Source organism: Dermacentor andersoni, chromosome 2 (genome assembly GCF_023375885.2).
Source record: "Dermacentor andersoni chromosome 2, qqDerAnde1_hic_scaffold, whole genome shotgun sequence".
Taxonomy (NCBI): Eukaryota; Metazoa; Arthropoda; class Arachnida; order Ixodida; family Ixodidae; genus Dermacentor; species Dermacentor andersoni.
Window position 1 is genome coordinate 24,451,125 of NC_092815.1, and position 20,228 is coordinate 24,471,352.

Consider the following 20,228-nt stretch of genomic DNA (forward strand, 5'->3'; position numbering starts at 1 on the left):
AACTCTCCCCTACTATTCCGAGAGCATGTGCCATATCCCCCCGCTGACTTGTCTCTAGCCTGCTTCTTGCCTACCCTGGCATTGCAGTCGCCCATCAGCATGGTGTATTTTGTTTTGACTTTAACCATCACCGATTCCACGCCTTCATAGAAGCTTTCGACTTTCTGGTCATCATGACTGGTTGTAGGGGTGTAGACCTGTACGACCTTCAATTTGTACCTCTTATTAAGTTTCACAACAAGACCTGCCACCCTCTCGTTATTGCTATAGAATTCCTGTACGTTACAGCTATATCCTTATTAATCAGGAATCTGATCCCTAGTTCTCGTCTCTCCGCTAAGCCCCGGTAGCACAGAACGTGCCCGCTTTTTAGCATTGTATATGCTTCTTTTGTCCTCGTAACTTCACTGAGCCCTATTATATCCCATTTACTGCCCTCTAATTCCTCCAATAGCACTGCTAGACTCGCCTCACTAGATAACGTTCTAGCGTTAAACATTGCCAGGTCCAGATTCTAATGGCTTCCTGTTTGGACCCAGATATTCTTAGCACCCTCTGCTGCGTCACAGGTCGGACCGCTGTCGTGGTCAGTGGCTTCGTAGCTGCTGAGGACTGAGGTCCGGGATTTCATTTGTAATTGTCTTGTAATGGTAGCCAAGGCATTGTCGTATCGTTAAGAAAGAGCCAGCACACGCTGCCGCTCGATCTGCACATGACAGTGGCGACTGTGGTGCTATCTCGATGTCAAGAACAGATGCAGCGGGGAAAGCTGCATACGCTTGCTCGCGAACTTACGTAAGCCCAATGGAATTTGTTCTGACTTTGCAGAAGTTGAAAGACTGCAACTCAGCGCCTTTGTTTCCTGGAGCTTCATTGAAAGCTCCGCCTTCCGCACGTCTTACCAGGACGGGAGGTAGCTCTCACTTGTCTTCTATGGCGCGGAATAACATTTACTAACGCCTACTCCTATCTCATCGGAATGGCGACAAGTCCAGAATGTGAAGCTTGTGGGTGCAAATAGACGATAACGCACCTTCTGTGTGGTTGTCATTGCTACAATGCACAAGGCCTCGCTCAGGGCCTTTTCATGAAGTTCTTGCCGATGTACCTCTTCGAGTTGAAGTTGTCTCTTCCGGCGCTGCAATGTACTAGTTTCACCATGGTCGCATCCTGTGGAGTACTGTAAAAGACAAATTACGATGTACATAGCATTTCACTGTATAGGATTGCTGGGCTTGCCACACTGAGGAACAGAAAAGGAAGACGCAGCATTTCGCAGCAGAGTCAACTGAAGAGGCAGAGGCTAAGGACTGCGTGTCATGAGCGGAAATGCCAAGACAATACCTTGATGGAACGATGTCTGGCTGCAGCGTTACCGTGGCACATGCGCGCACTTAGCTGAGCTGCAATGGAATAAGCACAACGGGATATGCCAGAAGTTGGGCGAATCAAGAACAATACTTCTCTAGAGTTCGTTTCTGTCTTCTTGCCATGTTCTTCTTCTGCGTTGAAAATCTCACCCCTACGCCGTCCTTGTGTTTTCGCCACCGCGAAAACACCAAGGTTAGCTTGCATGTTGGGCCTGCAACTGTCCCTTTAGCGAATTTCGTGTTACAGAATGCCGTGGTCTCATTTGTGGAAATCAGATTTGGCCCAGGGACACGGGTTTCCACTTTTGGCAGTGGCGGCGTGCGCGTAAGCGAAGATTCTGTTTGGCGACGGCGGCTGAACCGCGGTTCTCGCGGTGGGGAAGCCCCGCTTGCCGCCCTTTGAATAGTGTCTGTTTCCGACGTCAACGGCGAGCGCGCTGACGCCAGTGTTTGTTGTGCGGTCCCGTGGCACAGAGCCCGGCATGTTTGCCTTGAGCAGGCATCACGTATCCGCTAGTCGTGTAGACTCGCGGTTTCCTGTTTCCTCACTGGGAATTCGAAAACTACTCCAGCTTGCCTGTTTACGCAAAAGTGGTAGTGTGCTTCGGCAGGACGTTTGAGGCTGTTTTTGAGGGTGTTGAATGTTTGAGGCTGTTGGAGAGACCACGTGATTTCATAGGGAACTCGCGCAGGAAGACAACCCGATTTATGAAAAAAGCATGGTAACACATTGGCAAATGGCCTTGAAACTGTGCTGTATGCTGCGAAGTTTTGATGCCAGGATCTTAACAAAGCGGCAGAGCGAGAAAAGAAGAGAAAGACTGGCAAGGATACAGAGAGAGAGATAGAGAAAAAGGATGCATAGAAAGGTAGGGATATTAAGTAGAGGTTTTTTTCAGTTGGCTACCCTGCACGGGGAGAACGAGTAGGGGGATAAAAAGAGAAACAAAGCAGAAGGGGAGAGAGAGAGGACGAAAAAAAAATAGATTGGCAGACTTCACCGATTCACCGCGGGCTGAACTCATTGCGACAGCAGGAGGCTCCCACCGTGTACACCATTATCTTCTGAAAAATAACTTATTTATACGATGGATACAGTATAGTCCTTATTCGCTACAGAACTGCACCAAAAGTACTGTACAAGCCGAAATACAAACACCTATGGCACAACGCTGAGCCTGTGTGAACACAAATCTTTCATGAACAACCACGAGCGAATGATGCGTGATAGCAAAGTGGTTAGCTTGTCCGCCTCCCACATATACATTACCGCAGAAACATGAATTCGAAGTTCAGTTTTATCAGAGCGAACAGTTACGCCGGTGCTTAGGTTCCTGCATTTTGCCGAAGCTAGAGGGTACATAAAAGTTAATATCTTGCAACAACTCAAGGTAATGGAGTCGTTGCGGATCATGCGTAGTTAGATTAGCAGGTTTGTCTGCCCCAGAGATACCTATGAACAATTTATACCGGGTGTTTCAGGGAACACTTCAAAATGAAAAAGAAATATATATGTCCTATTGCAGATAGCACAATTCTAGTCCATGAGCTGATCTTCTCGAAGAGGCGGACATTACTTGCACAAGCAAATGAAATGCATAACTTACTATTTAACAAGCATTCACTAATTAAGTTCTTAACTAATTAGCTGATGGCACGTATTGCAATTAACAAATTCTAGCCGGGCAGTTCGCGAGGTGAATCCACTTGGAATGAATTCTCAGGATGACAGAAGTTTCGAGATATGAATTCCCGAACTTTGCGGAGAAATGCATTGGTGTTCCAGTTACTTTCGTGTATCAATGCATAAAACGACGTTCTTTTAAGAAAGTGGAACGACAGCGCATTTGTACTGCAATTTGGACAGCACATGTCTCCTAAATGGTGTCATCCACACAATTATTTTCAAGTGGATATGCCTTGCAGTCTCACCCAGTAGAATTTGTAAATTGCAGCATGTGCCATAAGGTAATTGTTATGAACTTATTTACGAATGAATTTCTGTTAATTGATTGTGCATTTCAATTTTTTGTTCAAGTAATGTCCGCCCCTTCGAGTAGACAAGCTCACGGACTAAAGTTGTGCTATCTGCGACAGGCAATGTTTAAGAAGTTTTGAAAGTGTTCGCTCAAACACCTTGTATATTGTTACAGGGAGAAGAGGGAGACACATATATCCACATGTTATTGACAATGGTTGAGCGGCGTACAAGATGGCGGCCGAAATTCGCGCGATCAGTCTGCTTCGTCGTTTTCGGCGTTGTCCTTAGTTTCTTCTTTGGCAGCGCCCAGTGACATGCCCTCCGACAGCGGAAGCAACGTCGCGGTGTTTGCTTTTGTTGAGCGATTTGTCTTGAGCCAGGCGAAGTTTGCTAAATCAGAGGGAGGCGGAGCAACGGCAGCATCAAGAGGCATGGTTTCATACGTAATATCTGCGGTCAGTTGCCTCAATACGTGGTATCTGCCAGGGTAGCGCGATAACACTTTTTCCGAGATGCCAACGTGCCGTGATGGGGTCCAAAGCAGGACCATGTCACCAGGGATGAAGTGAACGTCGTGATGGCAGACGTCATAGATGCGCCGCTGCCTTTCTTGCGAAGAGGCAAGACGCAAGTGGCCGATTCTGCGCGCCTCCACAACTCTATAAATGACATTGTGGGCGTACTCTGTCGTCGTGCCGGGAGATGCAGGAAGGAGTGTATTAAGAGGCAGTGTATCAGTCACGACGGTCGGGAGCAACATGCATGTCAACCATGTGGTTGACATGCATGTTGACATGATGGTTCGATTGACACTCTCTGTGAGGCAATTGGTCTGGGGGTGGTAAGCAGTCGTTAGTTTGTGTTGTGAAGCGCAGGAGTACCTGAGATTACGGAAAATTTTTAGTAGAAATTACTAGTCCTGGTTGGTGAGAAGCTCGTAAACAACGCCGTGATGAATGATTACACCTTCGAGGACAAAGTTGGCGACTACGGTTGCACAGCTGGACTGAAGAGTCCGTGTAATGGCGTATACAATATACGTATATATATATAGGCACTTGTAGGTTGAGGACGCGCGTACTAAAAAAATAACATACTTTATTTCCTACATTTAGGCTGGGGTCCGGCCTTCAGCAGGTAGTTATATCACGATCAAATTGTTTATGTACGCAGAACAGACATGTACTCAAATTTGAGCACCAAAATGTCAGGCTATTATACAGACTTCCCGGTGCGTTCACTGTCTGCAGCGCGACGAATGCAACGTTGCTGGTGGGCAGAGTTTCTTTTGGCTTCGCCTTATGACGAGGGGGAAGCTGAGCCTGCGATGAAAACGACGTCGACGACTACGGCGGCCGTTGCCAATGGCGCAATGGAAAAGGCCAATGTAGGGATAGAGGCAGCAGACCGAATTTCGAGCTTTTAACGGGTGTCATTGTAAGAGATATCTTCGAGAGAAATAAAAAAGAAGTTGTGCACATTCAACGCGAATGTTGTAATCTATGTAAAGTGAAGCTTTCGTGAAGTTGTTAATAAATGTTATAAAACTAAATGAGATGGGTAGAATCGTCTTTATTTTTATCCTATGAAATGTGCCATCACATGAAATATTGATGTTTGTGTGCTGGACATGTTACTTCAATGTCATGCAGTGTCAGGTTTATGCACTAGAACGTTCCCAATCTATATCGAAGTGCAAACAGCCTTTCTTGCGGATCCACACCTTGAGACGTCGAGGCACCGATGTCAGGAGGGCAGAGATGATGTTTGATGTTTGTCCAGGAAAGCATGGTGAAGAGAGATGTATTCACGGAAAAATACGGCACATATGTAAATACATTTTCTTGTGTAACAGTGGCACATACCAATTCTGGGTGGTTGGGTAAGTATGGGTACATATCCAGTGACACATAACCAGTGGACGAAGAATGCCGTAGAAATTTATTTATTTATTTATTTATTTATTTATTTATTTATTTATTTATTTATTTATTTATTTATTTATACATACTGCAGCCCGTTAGGGCTATGACAGGAGTGGGTGTACATGCGAGGAAAACTGATTATGATTTGCAGAAACAAGAACATAGAACTATAAAAATGTGAAGGAACTATACATCAGCAATAGGATTTAAAAATTGAGAAATGGGCAACAAACGAACTTCGGCAGGTAGCAAATTCCACTGTTCAATCATGCGGGGGAAAAAACTGTATTTGCAAGTGTCAGTGCGTGGATGGAGTGGTCTGATATTAGAGGCATGATAAGCTCTAGTTGAAGTCGGGCAAGCAGGCATTAAAAGGGAGGGATCTGATAGGTGACAAAGAAAGTTCTCATAAGAACAGAAAATCTTCAGAGATTCTATGTGCCGCCGTCTAGAAAGAAACTGCAGGTTTAATTCCGCAAGAGCAGCTGACGGTGAAAAGTCTCGGTCGAAGCGACGGTAAACAAAACGAACAGCCTTCCTCTGGACCGACTCAATACAATTAATTTCACGTTGTTTATATGGGTTCCATGCGGATGAAGCATATTCTAAAATTGAACGAATCAGTGTTTTGTATGCTACTAATTTAGTGTCCCTCGGAGCAGCAAACAACGTCCGGCGGATGTAACCAAGTTTTTTTAACGCTTTACTACAAATGTAATCTATATGTTTTGACCAAGACAAGGTGGGTGTAAAAATGACGCCTAAATATTTGTATTGAAAAACTCGTGTTAGTGGTACACGGTTGCATATATAATCATAACATACGGGCATGTGTCTGTTAGTGAAAGACATAACAGTTTTATCAAAATGTATGCTTATTTTTCAAGTAGCACACCAGTCACAAAATGAAACAAAGGCATCTTTAAAGCGCTGATGATCAGCGAGTGAGTCAACTGGGCTGTACATAACCCAATCATCTGCATAGAGGCGTATCTTTGAAGTAACGTGGTCTGGAAGGTCGTTACTAAACAAGAATAGTAGAGGGCCAAGTACGGATCCCTGTGGGACTCCTGATGTGACGTCGACTACAGACGAATCCGCAGAATCATAGCATACGAATTGGGAACGCAAAAAAGGAAACTGGAAATCCAAGACACCAACTGAGGGTTATTTAGAATATTATCAAGTTTCAAAAGCAATTTAGAGTGTACTACCGTGTCGAAAGCTTTGCTAAAGTCAATGAAAATGGTGTCAATCTGATTACCTAAGTCGATATAATGGGAAAGGTCATGAGTGAACTCAGTAAGTTGGGTTTTAGTACTAAAACCGCGCCTGAAGCCGTTCTGAAAGCTGTTCAATAGGTTATTATTTTCAAGGAACAGTATTATATGCTTATAGATTATGTGTTCTAGTATTTTACATGAGGTTGCAGTTAAGGAAATAGGCCTATATTTAGATAAAAGCTGTCTGTCACCAGATTTATATAAAGGTAGCACTTTAGCTCTTTTCCAGGAAGAAGGCACAACGCCACTATTAAGGGACTTCTGACATATAATGAACAGATATTTAAATGTCCATAGCGAGAATCGTACTAAAAAGGAATTCGGAATTCCATCAGGGCCGCCTGGTTTTTTAGTATTTAAGTTTAGTATGAGATTCAAAACACCTTCTAGGCTAATGTTGATATCATGAATTTCAGTGCCGTGTGGTGGAGCGTCGACCAACGTGCTGATCTTTGCTGCTTACTTCTAGGGCCTGTTTCACCGATCGCTAACTGCCCACCTGTTCACCTTGCGGCCTGCTAGCTTGCTGGCCGGCTGATCAAGGAGCGAGTAACGGACAGCGTACGGCGCAACAACTAAGCCACGAGTGTGGGCGGTCAGCGATAACATCGTCGCTGATGACTGACGGGAGCGGTGACGTCAGGAGCCTGGACGGTGCCAACACATATAAAACGAAGGACCAAACGATGCTGGAGTGCAGTCCGGTGGAGCGTCGACCAACGTGCTGATCTTTGCTGCTTACTTCTAGGTAAGAGGCGCCTACTTGGTGGGATCGGTCGTTTTTCTTTTTGCTCCACTGGACTGCACTCCTGCCTCGAACCATGTCGCCGCGAGATTGTACAAAGTGTTCAAAGTTGTTTGAAAAAGATCAAGAGAGTACATCTTGTTCCAAATGCAAGAAAGTATACCACGCGGGCAAATGTTCGGGAATGACTAAAAAGGCTTTCAAAAACATGGGACCACGCGAAATCGACGGCTGGATGTGTGAGTTTTAGAAAGCAGGAATCAGGGGAAGAAACGTCAGAAACCAGTGACGCGGAACGCAGAGGGGAAGGGAGGAAAGAAAAATCAAATGAGTCATGTTACAGAACTGATTGAGGACATTAGCCAAAAGATGGTGGCAGTCTTGGGCCGACTAGAAGAGATGGAAAAAAAGGTGGACAGACAGTGCACGACAACAGAAGGGATAGAAAAATCTATGGAACTGCTGTCACATAAATATGACGAAATTATGGCCACCACCGTAAGGCAAGAAAAGGATATTGCAGAATTAAAGATAACGTCAGCAGAACTGACGCGAAAGATGGCAGAAAAAGACAATGAAATTGCAAGCCTGTAGGAAAACGTCGAGAGTGCTGAACAGTACTCGAGGCGAAAAAACATCGAGGCACGTGGCGTCCCGTATAAACAGGGCGAAGATCTGTATAAGGTTCTAGCGGGGCTTAGCGCAAAGCTGGAAATACAGACAGTCGAACGTCACTCACTGAAGGCCATTCACAGGCTAAAAGAGAAGAAAGATAAGATACCCCCAATCATTGTCAGATTTAAGGAATTGGCTGATCGTGACCTGTGGATTTCGAAGAAATACGCACTCCGATCTGATGGCATATACATAAACGAAAACTTGACACGAGCGCAAAAAAAGTTGTTTTGGCTGAGCAGACAGAGGGGCAGACAACAGGGCTGTAAATTTGTCTGGATGCGCAATGGCAGAATTTTTGCTAGGCGCAACGAAGGAAGTCCTGCCATGATCATTACAACAGAAAACGATTTGGAAAAACTAAACTAATGGCAGAGTTCACTTTTTTTTTCTGAATGGAATTCTCATATAAATCAGTTCATTAAGGAAGAACAGTTAAAGCAGGAGCTAAGTTTATTACATATAAACATACGAAGCATAAAGAAAAACTGGGAGCAGCTATATGCTTATGTAAACACTCGGCAGACAAGAGCAGATGTAATCGTCTTGACAGAGATTAATCTCGATGCAACTCGACTAAGCTTTTACAGCCTTGCTGGGTACTCTCGGTACGCTTGGTGTCGAGAAAACAGAAAAGGAGGAGGGGTGGTCGTGTTTGTGAGCGATACCTGGTTGTCATATGAAATTCAGGTATCCATAGAAAACGCAGAAATTGTGATTGTCTCTCTTAGCAAGATGGACACAACTTACATTGTATGTGCAATATACAGACCACCTTGCACGAACATTCCTTTATTCCTCGAAGAACTAACCTCACTCCTAAAAAAATATATGAATGAGAAGCAGTTTATTTTAGCGGGAGACCTAAATATAGATATAATGCTAAACTCAAGGAGGGTAGTTAGAGACTACTTAGACCTACTGGCTGAATTTGGCTTAGTTAACCTTATTAATAACTGTACAAGAGAGGAATGTTTAGGTTCCAAGGTAACTACGTCATGCATCGACCACATAATTGTCCGCATAGCAAACAAACATTCTTCATCAGGAGTCATTAAATTGAAACTTGCAGACCACTACTTCGTGGCACTTGTAACCATGAAAGAAACTTGTAACCATGAAGACAATGCGAACATCAGACCTAGAATCAGGAACATTTTAGACAACAGGAGTATAGACAAAGCTATTCAGAACACGAACTGGAATGCTATATTACCTCTGGATCACATGAGGCTATATAATATATTTCTCGAAAAGTTCCACCTCATATAAGAGACGTCCACCAAAGCTATAAAAATAAAGCAAAGAAAACCGGACAACAATTGGATAACACAGGATATCATGGAGTTGTGTTACTTAAAGGATAAAGCTTGGCAGAACTGTAGAAAGGACCCTGAAAATGTAGCACTTAGGCAGGAATTTCGCATATTGCGAAGTCTTGTAACAGCCAAAACGCGCCAGGCAGAAAGAAGATACCTATCCCAGCAGTTTGCGCTAAACAGCAATGACGGAAGGAAAACATGGAAATTGGCAAACAGTCTAATGGGCCGCGTCAAACAGGCAACGATTGAGGAGGTCATCGACAAAAACTTTCCAAAAGAAGAAACACAGTCATTGTGCGAACTGTTTAACGAGACTTTCATTCACGCAACAGATAAGCGGCGCATTGCTCATGGTACGAATCGTCTCGAATATCAGCCTATACTTTCATGCACACAGACAGCGTACCTACCTGAGATAACAGAAACTGAGCTATGGAATATAATAGGTAAAATGAAGATGTTCAAACCACCAGGTTTTGATAAGATCCGCGTAAGAGATCTGTACTACAACTTTAACAAACTAAAAGATGTGATTCTCAAAATATTAAACGGAATATTAGAAACCGGAATGATGCCCAAAGAATTGAAAATTTCGATAGTGAGACCTGTGTACAAAAGCGGAAAGAAAAGTGACTGCGCAAACTATAGACCAATTTCTATTATACTTGCCCTGGCTCATATTTTGGAAAAGCACGTGGCTTCCGGTATGCAGTCTTTCTGCGATAAATATTCAGTAAACAACCCGGCACAATATGGGTTCACAAAGGACCGGAACACAACTACGCTCTTAGAAGAATTCTCAGATTACATTAACACTGCGATAGAAAACAATCGCCTTATGCTAGCATTGTTTTTAGACCTATCAAAGGCATTTCATACTGTTGATTACGCCTTATTGTTGCAAAAGCTGGACAACCTAGGTTTCAGGGGCCGATTTCATCAATTCCTTGAGGGATATTTCACAGACAGATCACAGTGTGTGAGAATTGAAAACAAATACAGTGAATGTAAATCAATAAAATTCGGTGTTCCGCAAGGAAGTACTCTGGCCCCATTACTATTTAATATCTACGTCTCTGAACTGGGTTTTTTGAATTTAAGATCAAGAATCTTCCAATATGCAGATGACACAGCATTAGCACTAGAACTCACTGATCTAGATCTTGGGTGCAAAGTGTTTCAACAGGATGTGTGCAGGGTAATAGACTGGCTGACGCAAAATTCAATATATCTATATCGGCAAAAAACAAAGCTTATCTGTTTTAGAAACCCACACAAACGAATGCTCCTAAGGGAGTCTCTCTTTTTACATAACTCTCATTGCACTCCGTGCACATGTAATGCAATACCATTTGAACATGCAGTCAAGTATCTCGGAATAATATTTGATGAGCATATAACATGGAATGATCATGTGCAGTATATATGTAACAGGCTTAGAGCTGTGTCTGCGATGATTTACAACCTAAGAGGTAAAACTTCGATGCACTTGAGGCGCACCATATACATGGCGCTGGCTGAATCTATTATAACCTACGGTATTACATTGTAGGGAACTTGTTCTGATCACAAAATGGGAGCCATAAACCGCATAATTAAAAGAATAGTAAACAGTGCAACCTACGGAACTATGCTTCAACAGGCTGACAAGAAGGAACAATACAATAGGCTTGGCATACTGGAAATGCGTGAACTATTTTATTACACTGTGCTCACACGTCATTACTATGCAAAGGATTTCAAAGTACCTGTCAAGAAAAACGTTGCCCTAAGAAAGACAGAAACATACATTAAGCCACGATGCTTTACACATTACGGGAAAAAAGTAAGGGGATATTACGTGCCACAGATATTAATTGAACTTGGAGAAGCGCTTGGACATTTACAAACTAAACAAAAAATGACTAAATCAATAAGGAAATGGTGCTCATCATTGCAAATAAATCACTGATTGCCTCTTGCATGTGGAAGGTTGCTTTCCTGGATTTGATCCTTAGATATTCCGTGAGTTGTGGTATGGCTCATTGTCAAGCTATTATGATCTCCTTTATTTATTTATTTACTTAGTTTTAATTTTGCTCGAGTTGTAGTCATTATGTCTCTATAATTTTATATAATATGGTTAGTATGTACTAGTATACCTTACTTCATTGTTTTGTGGTACACGTTCGATGATTCACTGTGCTGCCTGAACAACCAACAAGCACGCTGTGCTTAGGTTGGACAGGAAATGAAAACCTATGTACCAAATGAAGATGAATAAAATTTTTGATTTGATTTGATTTGAATTGCATATAAATTGGTATTTGTAAATGTTGAACGACTGGAATCATCCGAGGCGAATACTGACTGAAAATATGTATTAAACGCTTCTGAAATCTCTAATGGATCGTTAGCAACACTGTTGTTGATTTTAAAAGATGTGGAAGAAGAAGAGCCAGGAAATATGAAAGACCAGAATTTACGGGGGTTAGACTTGAACAGTTTCGGCAACTGAACATTAAAGAAGAAATTCTTGGCCGAGGTTTTTTTTTTTTCTGGAGTTCACTTTTTACCTTAGCGTTCAAAACGCATGCCTGAGGATTGTTCGAGTGTTTAGTGCGAAGTCTTCCAGCACGTCGCGATAAGTGCAGCAGTTCTCGGTTCATCCAGAGAAACCCGCCGTGGTTGCTCAGTGGCTATGGTGTTGGGCTGCTGAGCACGAGGTCGCGGGATCGAATCTCGGCCAGGCGGCCGCATTTCGATGGGGGCGAAATGCGAAAACACCCGTGTACTTAGATTTAGGTGCACGTTAAAGAACCCCACGTGGCCGAAATTTCCGGAGTCCTCCACTACGGCGTGCCTCATAATCAGAAAGTGGTTTTGGCACGTAAAACCCCATAATTTAATTTTTTTTTCATCCAGGGAAGGTTATTGTTTTTTTTTCTTAGTTTTCAAAGGAACGAATAGATATATACATGATTTTACGATGCTCTTAAACCACGCCACGAGCGCATCAACGTCACTAGATAGTCCAAGTGCAAAAATGCGTCCAAATTATTGGATAGTTCATCCATGATACGGACGTCATCAGCTCTGGAAAAGTCTCGAAACGTGGACAGCGTAATACTTTGGTTATGGATCGGCTGGTTTACAGATAGCAAAACAGCGTTGTGATCCGAAATACCATAAATTATTTCGTACTTGTAACCCGTCTTGGCAAAATCAGTGCTGAGAAAAATCGAATCCAGTACTGCGTCACCACGGGTGGGACTGTGAACGACCTGCTTTAAGCCAAGAGATAACGAGAATTCAACAAGTTTCCTGTTTAATGCATTACCATGATCAAAAAATGAGAGAGACGTCCAGTCGATTCCGGGAGCATTAAAATCACCCAGTAAGACGAAATTTGAGTAAGCTAAATTCTCTTGCAGCAAAAGTTGGTCCAGGTTGTCAAGAGTTTCCCACGAACTATTAGGGGGATGATAGAAAATGCACATGTTTAAGAATTGTTTACCGTAGTAAAGCCTACAGCAGACTGATTCTATGTCTAGTGGAGAGAAGATGACTTTGAATTTGAAATCCGAGCGAAAAAGCAGTGCAACCCCACCACCTCTGATTATGACGATCATTTCGCACGGTGACGTAACCTGGTGGTGTAAACTTGATTTGATTTGATTTGATTTATTGATTTCCATTTACACACACACATGTACAGAGGAGTGGTAAATGGAGGTGGATGAGGGAAAAAAGCCGCACAGACGCGGCTTGAGTGCTGCAAGTTATGTGCAAGTTGAGTGCTTCAAGTTATGAATACCCGCATGTAGCCAAGTTTCGGTGATACCAATAATGTCAGGTGAATAGGACAAAACAAGGGCAAGAAAAAGGGGAAATTTATTAGCTATACTTCTAGTGTTGATGTTCATAATGGTAAGATCTTTTTGGGTTGTAGAAGAAGGTCAGCCTGTTGCTGACTGATGCGGGACCTGCTGTCTTAGAAAAGTTGCGACGATTAGAAATTTTTACAAGAGAGTTGGTGGAATCGCCCCAGTTATACCGAATGTTGTCAATGAAAATATGGTCAAACCTAATCTTAACAGAAGACCCATTGTTGCGATGCTGACTGGACGCCTCCCATAGTTTCTTCCGAATACCATGGACTCTGGGAGAAAAGTCATCAGAAAGCCTAAGTCCGGAATCCGTAAGCTTAAAACCATTCTTCAGCAAAGTAAGCTTGTCATTAAAATCAAGCATTTTCAAAATTACCGGGCGTGGATGGTTTTCACGAGCTCTTCCAAAACGATGGAGGCGTTCGATTCGAGGACATTGAATGCCAAGACTCTGTTGGAATAATTCAGATATTTTGGAAAGAAGGAAACCGTGACTTTCATCAGCAGTTTCTATTAAGCCATGCAAAATGATGTTGTTCCGTCGAGACCGATTTTTAGATCCTCATTCTTTCCAGTCAACTCAGTGACTGTACTCTTCAGTGCACCTATTTCATTATGTAACTGACCATTTTCAGGCCGTGAAGCAGGGGTGTTCAATGCCTTTTCAAAAGCAGAAATTCGCGATTCAAGTGCCACGAAGCGCATACCAACAGAACTTTTTATCTCTGCAATGTCGCGAGCCATGTCCTTATTGTTAGTCAATATTTCAGTCAAAAGTTGTACAAGCACAGGATTATCGGAGTTCGACAATGCTTCCTCAACCACCAGCTCTCCAGTAAGATTAGAAGCCCTCGGCGAATTAGCAGAGCGGCTTGAATGGCCCAAAGAAGCGCGAGCTTTTTTATTAGGTTTAGTCGACCGGGTTCCCGTAGTGGGTCCAGGGTTACGCTCGATATCACCACTCAAGAGAAGGCGGTTGAGAGCCGTCAACATAACAGAGATGAAAAAAAAAGTGGCTGTGGGCAGCACAGCAACAGCAAAAAACGATCCTCGGACTTTAAACAATGAGCATTTTTGCGGTAACATACCTGCATAAGCAAGAAACAGCATTTAGGCGACATTCCGTAGCTGTTGCCAAGCTGCCCACTTCCGGTGGCAGCTGCCAGCCTGCTCCTCGCTTTCGCTTTCTTGTTAACTGCGTATATGTGTTCAAAACAACAACAACAATAATAATAATAATAATAATAATAATAATAATAATAATAATAATAATAATAATAATAATAATAATAACATCAACAGTAACCCGCAACATTGTGCTAGTTGGTGCTCCGCCGACTTCGTGTAGCACTCAAATTGAACAAAGCACGAAGGACGAGCAAAACGGTCGAGCGCATGGACAGTAATATGCAGTTTTTGCTGACTCAGTGCATACCATCGAACGCCATGCTGTTGAAAGATCCACCATCCCTCCCAAGCTCAGTGTAACCGAGGAACCGTTGGTGTTCTCCAAAAATTCCGCATTACACGCTTTGTAGATCTTTCTCATAACAAACCCGCGTTTATTTCTACCCGTGTGGCTGCGAGCGCTTTAGCAAGAGCTGCCCACCACCGTGTATAGAAAGTACAACGTTGAAAAAAGGGCGCAGTAAATGCGAAACAGGATATTTCTCCAGACGAAGCCATGGGACACTGTCAGAATGCTTGGGAAACTAATAAAATTTTAGTTTGAAGAGAATAAGCAGGAAGTTGTTGGAGAGGGCTAGTGTATAGGTGACAGTGCCTTCAAAATGAAAGGACAAAGTATCGTTTACTCGTGGGGGTTTTATTGATCCTCTCTCTTTTTTTTTGTCTGGCCATATTTTAGACGAGGAACTTTGTTTGAATCATATTATTTTAACCGCGTATCTATTGCAGGATGTCGCTGAGACAACTAGTACATGTGCGAAGTATGAAAGTTGTCGTGGTGCGATAACTAGAATAGTAGCGAGAAGTAAAACGGAGGGAGGGCGGAAGGAGGGGCACGACGGCGAAAAGAAATTAAAATGAAAAGAAAAATAATGGCATGGCAAAATTTTGACGTGTTTCTTTTTCTTGCTCCTCCCTCTTGGGAATGTTAAAAAAATGGAAGTCGAGATGAAAGGCTCGAGGTGGAAGAGGGCGCAAAATAATAATTGGGATTTTTGAAAAATGGAACGCAAACGACGCGATGTGAGTTCTCCTAGCGAAGTCTGAAAAACTATCTTCATTCCTTTTGTGTATTACTATAACATGAGATGAAATACGCGGCGCCAGTTATAGGCGCCATTATATCCTAACTATGATTTGTTAAAACAGGAAAAAAATAAGAAACGTAGATTGTTAAGGAAGCAGATGCACGCAATGCTCTAAAGATGTTTATCAACAAAAAAGAGGGTTTTCATCTCGAGTGACTTGTCATTCATATCGATCGCGAAAGTGCCTTTAAGTTCCCGGAAACGTAAGCAGAATAAAACTCGTATGAAGGAAAGAAAACTTGTGTGAAGGAAAGAGAATTTAACGTAACGCGGTCTTGCTCACCGGAAGATACGTGGAATGCTTTACCTGGGCTTCCGAACTGCATTTTCTTTTTTCGGCCGAAAACAGCAGAGAACATTAGGCGTATAAGCACGTTCGCTAAAGCACTAATGCATAAAACCGTTTAGGAAGCGCTCTGAATAAAACAGAGATGCAAGCCGAGCGGAGTCGACTTAAACTGCAAGAAAGCCCGGGAATCATGTACATTGGAATGTCTGCCTAAAACCTACGCAGAACTGTCCAAGCCGTCGGGCTATAAAAAAAAAAAAACATTGAGGTGACTGCGTATTATTTGCTTCCCTTTTGAAACGCTAAAGAAGTTCTTTTGAGCTAGAACGTGAACGTATGACAGAAAGTTTGTTTGTGGTTGCGCACACTACTAAAAATTGAAGTGGTGGAAGAATGCGAGAATGTCGTGGATTCAGTCTGATTTTGAAACCTTTCCAACTGGGCTGCTGTGGCAACACGTCAGATGTGGTGTACTTAATGCTTTTATAAGGTATGCAAGTCTAAACGATGCAAAAGAAAAAAAAATAAGACGACAGAAAAGCTATAGCCGTTTTTAAAATACAGACCTAAAGTGCAACGTAAGTACAATTAGAATTTTGTGCGATGCAACACCAAAATGCTCACAATGCCCGTAATTACTTGCTGACGATGTTATTAATTTGGCCTCTGACCCTCTGTTGTTGTCCCTGGAGTTGTCCATCCACTAATGTACTATTCAACATAGTCTGCCCATTGTGGAGGTGCTGCATTTTATGCGTGTGCCACCTGCACGTTACGCGCCACGAAAGCGCTGCTGACGTTCTTGCGGGCCATGAGCGTTAACGAAACTTTGCAAATATATCTATAATGTATACATGTATGTGTGACTGCATGTGCCGTTAAGTGTTTATCACTTTGTATATCATAATCGTCACGCAGCACCTGGAGTAGCACGTCAGGCGAACAGCCAGGCTAACATCTTCAGCATATCCTTAAGCGTTGTGTCTCTCTCTGTCCTGTTTCCATTCTTCTCACGAACGATTTATCTATTTACAAAATAATTAATAATTTAATTTGTTTTTAGTAAGGTTGGTAAAGAAGAGGCAACTGGCTCGTAGGTATACGTACGAGTAGTGGAAGATGATTAAGCAGAGAGGAACAAAAACTTTACCATTTTCTGGCGTCCTGCTGCTGCTTATATAGTTTTGTTAAATGTTCGATAAATTTTGATCAAGATAACTGTTTAATATTATTGACCTCCACTCTCTTGCCGTTCAGTGCAGTGGAGCATGGTGCCAACCCCGTGAGTAATCTATCAAAACGTTTTTTTCGGCGGGTTCATTCATAACGAAAGAAAAAAAAAAAGCTATAGCGCACGAAAGTCGATGATAAAGCACACAGTTCGCTGGACAGCGCCTGTCATGTACTTTGTGTCTTTTGCCATCAGCTTTGTCGCGCTGTAATTTTTGCTTTTTTGTATTCAATTAGTTCTACAGAAATTCATTCATGCCTTCAGAAGGTTGCATCGTTAAAGGGGTGCCGATCGTGGTTGCTCTCTTTTTTTTTTATAAATTTGCATGGTTATATGCTCCCTGTGTCACAAAAAATTGGTCTCATTTCTCTCTTTTTTTTGGTGGATTACTGTTACAGCTACGGGACTAGGCTGATGGTGCTAATGCCGGTGTAGGGACACTATTTGCAGGCTTCAAAATCAAGAAAGGGGCTGACAGATGGAATAGCACACTGTGGCATCAAGGTTATAAAAAGGGATAAGGAGCCTCAGAAAGGCTGGCCAACGTTTCAATAGGGGGACCTATCTTCGTCGAAGGCGGCCTCGTCATCCTCGGCATGTTAGTTTTAAAGCGTTAATGCAACGACGTCACGTGCGGTTGTTGTCGGTGGCGGCTGGTTGTAAAGGAAGAGACTTCAAAGAGAATGATCGCTGTCGCCTGACGTCTGTGAGCGTGGTTCCCAATACGAGGAGACAAGAGTGGGAGAGTGGGAAGACGGGGAGAAAAGAAAAGAAAGAAAAGGAGAGAGAACAAAGGGGGAGGGGACTCTGAAAAGAAAAAAAGAAGAAAGAACAAGAAAATAAAAAGAAGAGAAGGGGGGGGGGGGGGGCGTTGGGGAAGCGACAGGTTTGGGAGCATTCAGAGGTGTCGTTGGCGGCGTGTTTTTGTGGCTTGAGTAGAGCCGATCCGGCAGTCAGTGCACGAGTAACAAAAAGGCCCCAAAAGACATCAGTTGAAAGAGTGACTTTACGTAGCAGCAGCGAATCTAGCAATTTTGAAGGAGTTAAGATGGCGGAAAGGAGTCTGGCGTACAATGCATGGGGTAACTGGAAGGCAGCGGCATGGTCTTTCAAGGGACGTTAGCCCCAGTAGCTCCACGTAGGTGTCGTTACGGCGGTATACAGAAATGGCGATACCCTGTGTGGCCGAGGCGCCGAAAACGGTATACTCGCGTCTGGGACTCTTTGGGATGTGTTAAAGAGGGCGTTCAAAAAATATATATATTACAAAGAACAGACAGAACAAAAAAAGGGGGGGAGAACCGAAACCGCAATAACAAATAGGAGGGTGACGTGGGCAGAAGTGGACGGGGGCAGGTGTACTTGGGAAAAGGCGGTCGTACAGTTGATATAAACGTAAAAACATGAAAGAGTATACTAAATTGACTGGTGGGCACGCAAAAAATTGTTGAAATTGAGGAATAGGTGAGGTTAAGAATTAAGGTTAGCTGGTAGCATAATGTGTTTTGTGCCTTAATTGATGATGTGAGAATTTCAAATTTAAGTTACCGCTTTTAAAGATTCTAGGTTGCCACGTGTCAAATTAATTCCCGTCGGGTGTAGGCAATTAAACTTGTGTGTGAGATATGATTCCGTGTATTTCCTTTCGCGAAGTGAACGGAAATTTGTAATATATAGAGCCTTGCTTTGTCGAATATATGACCATGTTCATTAAAGTGGCTGGCTACTGCTTTAGGTAAATTGTGTTTTGTATCCGCGCGGTGACCGTTGAATCTTGTATGAATTTGTTGTCCAGTCTCACCTATGTATTGTTTGCTACAAGCGGCACATTCTAGACAGTAGACTACGTTGCTTGATGTGCAGGTGAAACCCGAACTTACCTTAATTCACCGACTCAAATAGGCACCTTTAGTTCATATCCCAATTTTATAATGGGTGTTTTTGTCGGCGTGCGCTCACTGGGAACAAAATCTTCTGAACGTACACGCGACGAAGCCGATGGCGTCGAGTGCGTTCTCTTTATGCTGGCAATACAAAGCCGACGCTTCTCTGCAACCGCAACGGTGGAGTCCAGGGAGTCGCCGCGGCTGAAGATACACTTCCCAGTCGCTTCCGAAATTTATTATGGCAGCTGAGTGCAGCACAGTGGTCGCCCCTTGACCTTGAATCATCCGGCATGTTAGCAATCACAGACACATGTTAGGAGGAAGATTTAGCTCGGGCCCAACTCCGACGTGACCTATTCAAGTACATGTAAAACGCAAAAACGCTTTTTTGAGATAACCCCTAGACCGATTTCCATGAAATTCGCACATTTGAGAGATAAAGCTAAATTCTAGTGACTGCTGGAAGCGGATTTTCGATTTAGGGCCTGAATATTATTGAGAGAGTTCTAACAAATTCGAAAATTGGAAAAGAAGTTGAAGCACGAAGTTTACAGATTCATAGCTCTCCCTCAAGAACAGATATCGCGATTCTCTAAACAGCTTCCATTAGATCATATAGAGCGGACATATTCAGTATGTCAATATATATATTACGTGAATTCGTTACGTTGTGTAAAAGGGTTCTGCAAAGTCTGTATTTCCATATTAATAAATTTCTTCATATTCATGTGTAACATACCAATTTTGTCCCGTTTAGATGTACTATTAGATGCAATTAACATAATTGTGATTCCATTTTTCATTGCTGAGTTGCAGAGTCGTAACCTTTATAGTTTCGTTTTCTGAAAATCTGCGACTTTTGGCAATTCTTAATAAAAAATGAACGACTTAAATAAAAATTCGGAACCAACAGTGATTAGATTTTATGTTTTTCTAAATGCAACAAAGATCGTCAAATTCGTTGCAGTGGTTGACGAGAAAAAGGAAGAAGGAGGAAAGGAAAGAACATGTATTTAGATAGGAGCACGCGAGCTAAAGCTTCCTTTTAAGGGCCAGCCAGACGCGACTAATCGTACGTACCTGGCTACGCGTCACGCATCTGCGAGGCCGTGCGCGTTTGATGTCCTACGCGTCTAGAGAGGGTAACCGCGCAGGCCACGCGCGCGTCAGGCAGTGCTTGATTTTGAGCGTTATTTTGAGCGTACCCGACGAGAAGGGACGGCCTGTGCGCCGTCGCCACGTGGCCAGCAACTAACCTTGCGGCGTGGGCTTGGAAACAGGTGGTTGTTGATTGGAAAGCGTGCTGACACGCCGGGAGTTGCCGCTGTTTCTGTGCCGCGTAAAGACGATGGATGCTGTCAATGATGAACCGCTGG

The 20,228-nt window shown here is 43.1% G+C and overlaps 1 long non-coding RNA gene across 1 annotated transcript in view; it reads left to right on the top strand.

Moving 5' to 3' along the window:
• The first annotated feature begins 7,034 nt into the window (after positions 1-7,034).
• LOC129387774 (uncharacterized) overlaps positions 7,035-20,228 on the top strand; it is a 45,957-nt gene continuing 32,763 nt past the window's right edge. Inside the window, exon 1 of the long non-coding RNA XR_008614959.2 lies at positions 7,035-7,307. This is a non-coding gene — a long non-coding RNA (uncharacterized lncRNA). The remainder of the gene's footprint in view (positions 7,308-20,228) is intronic.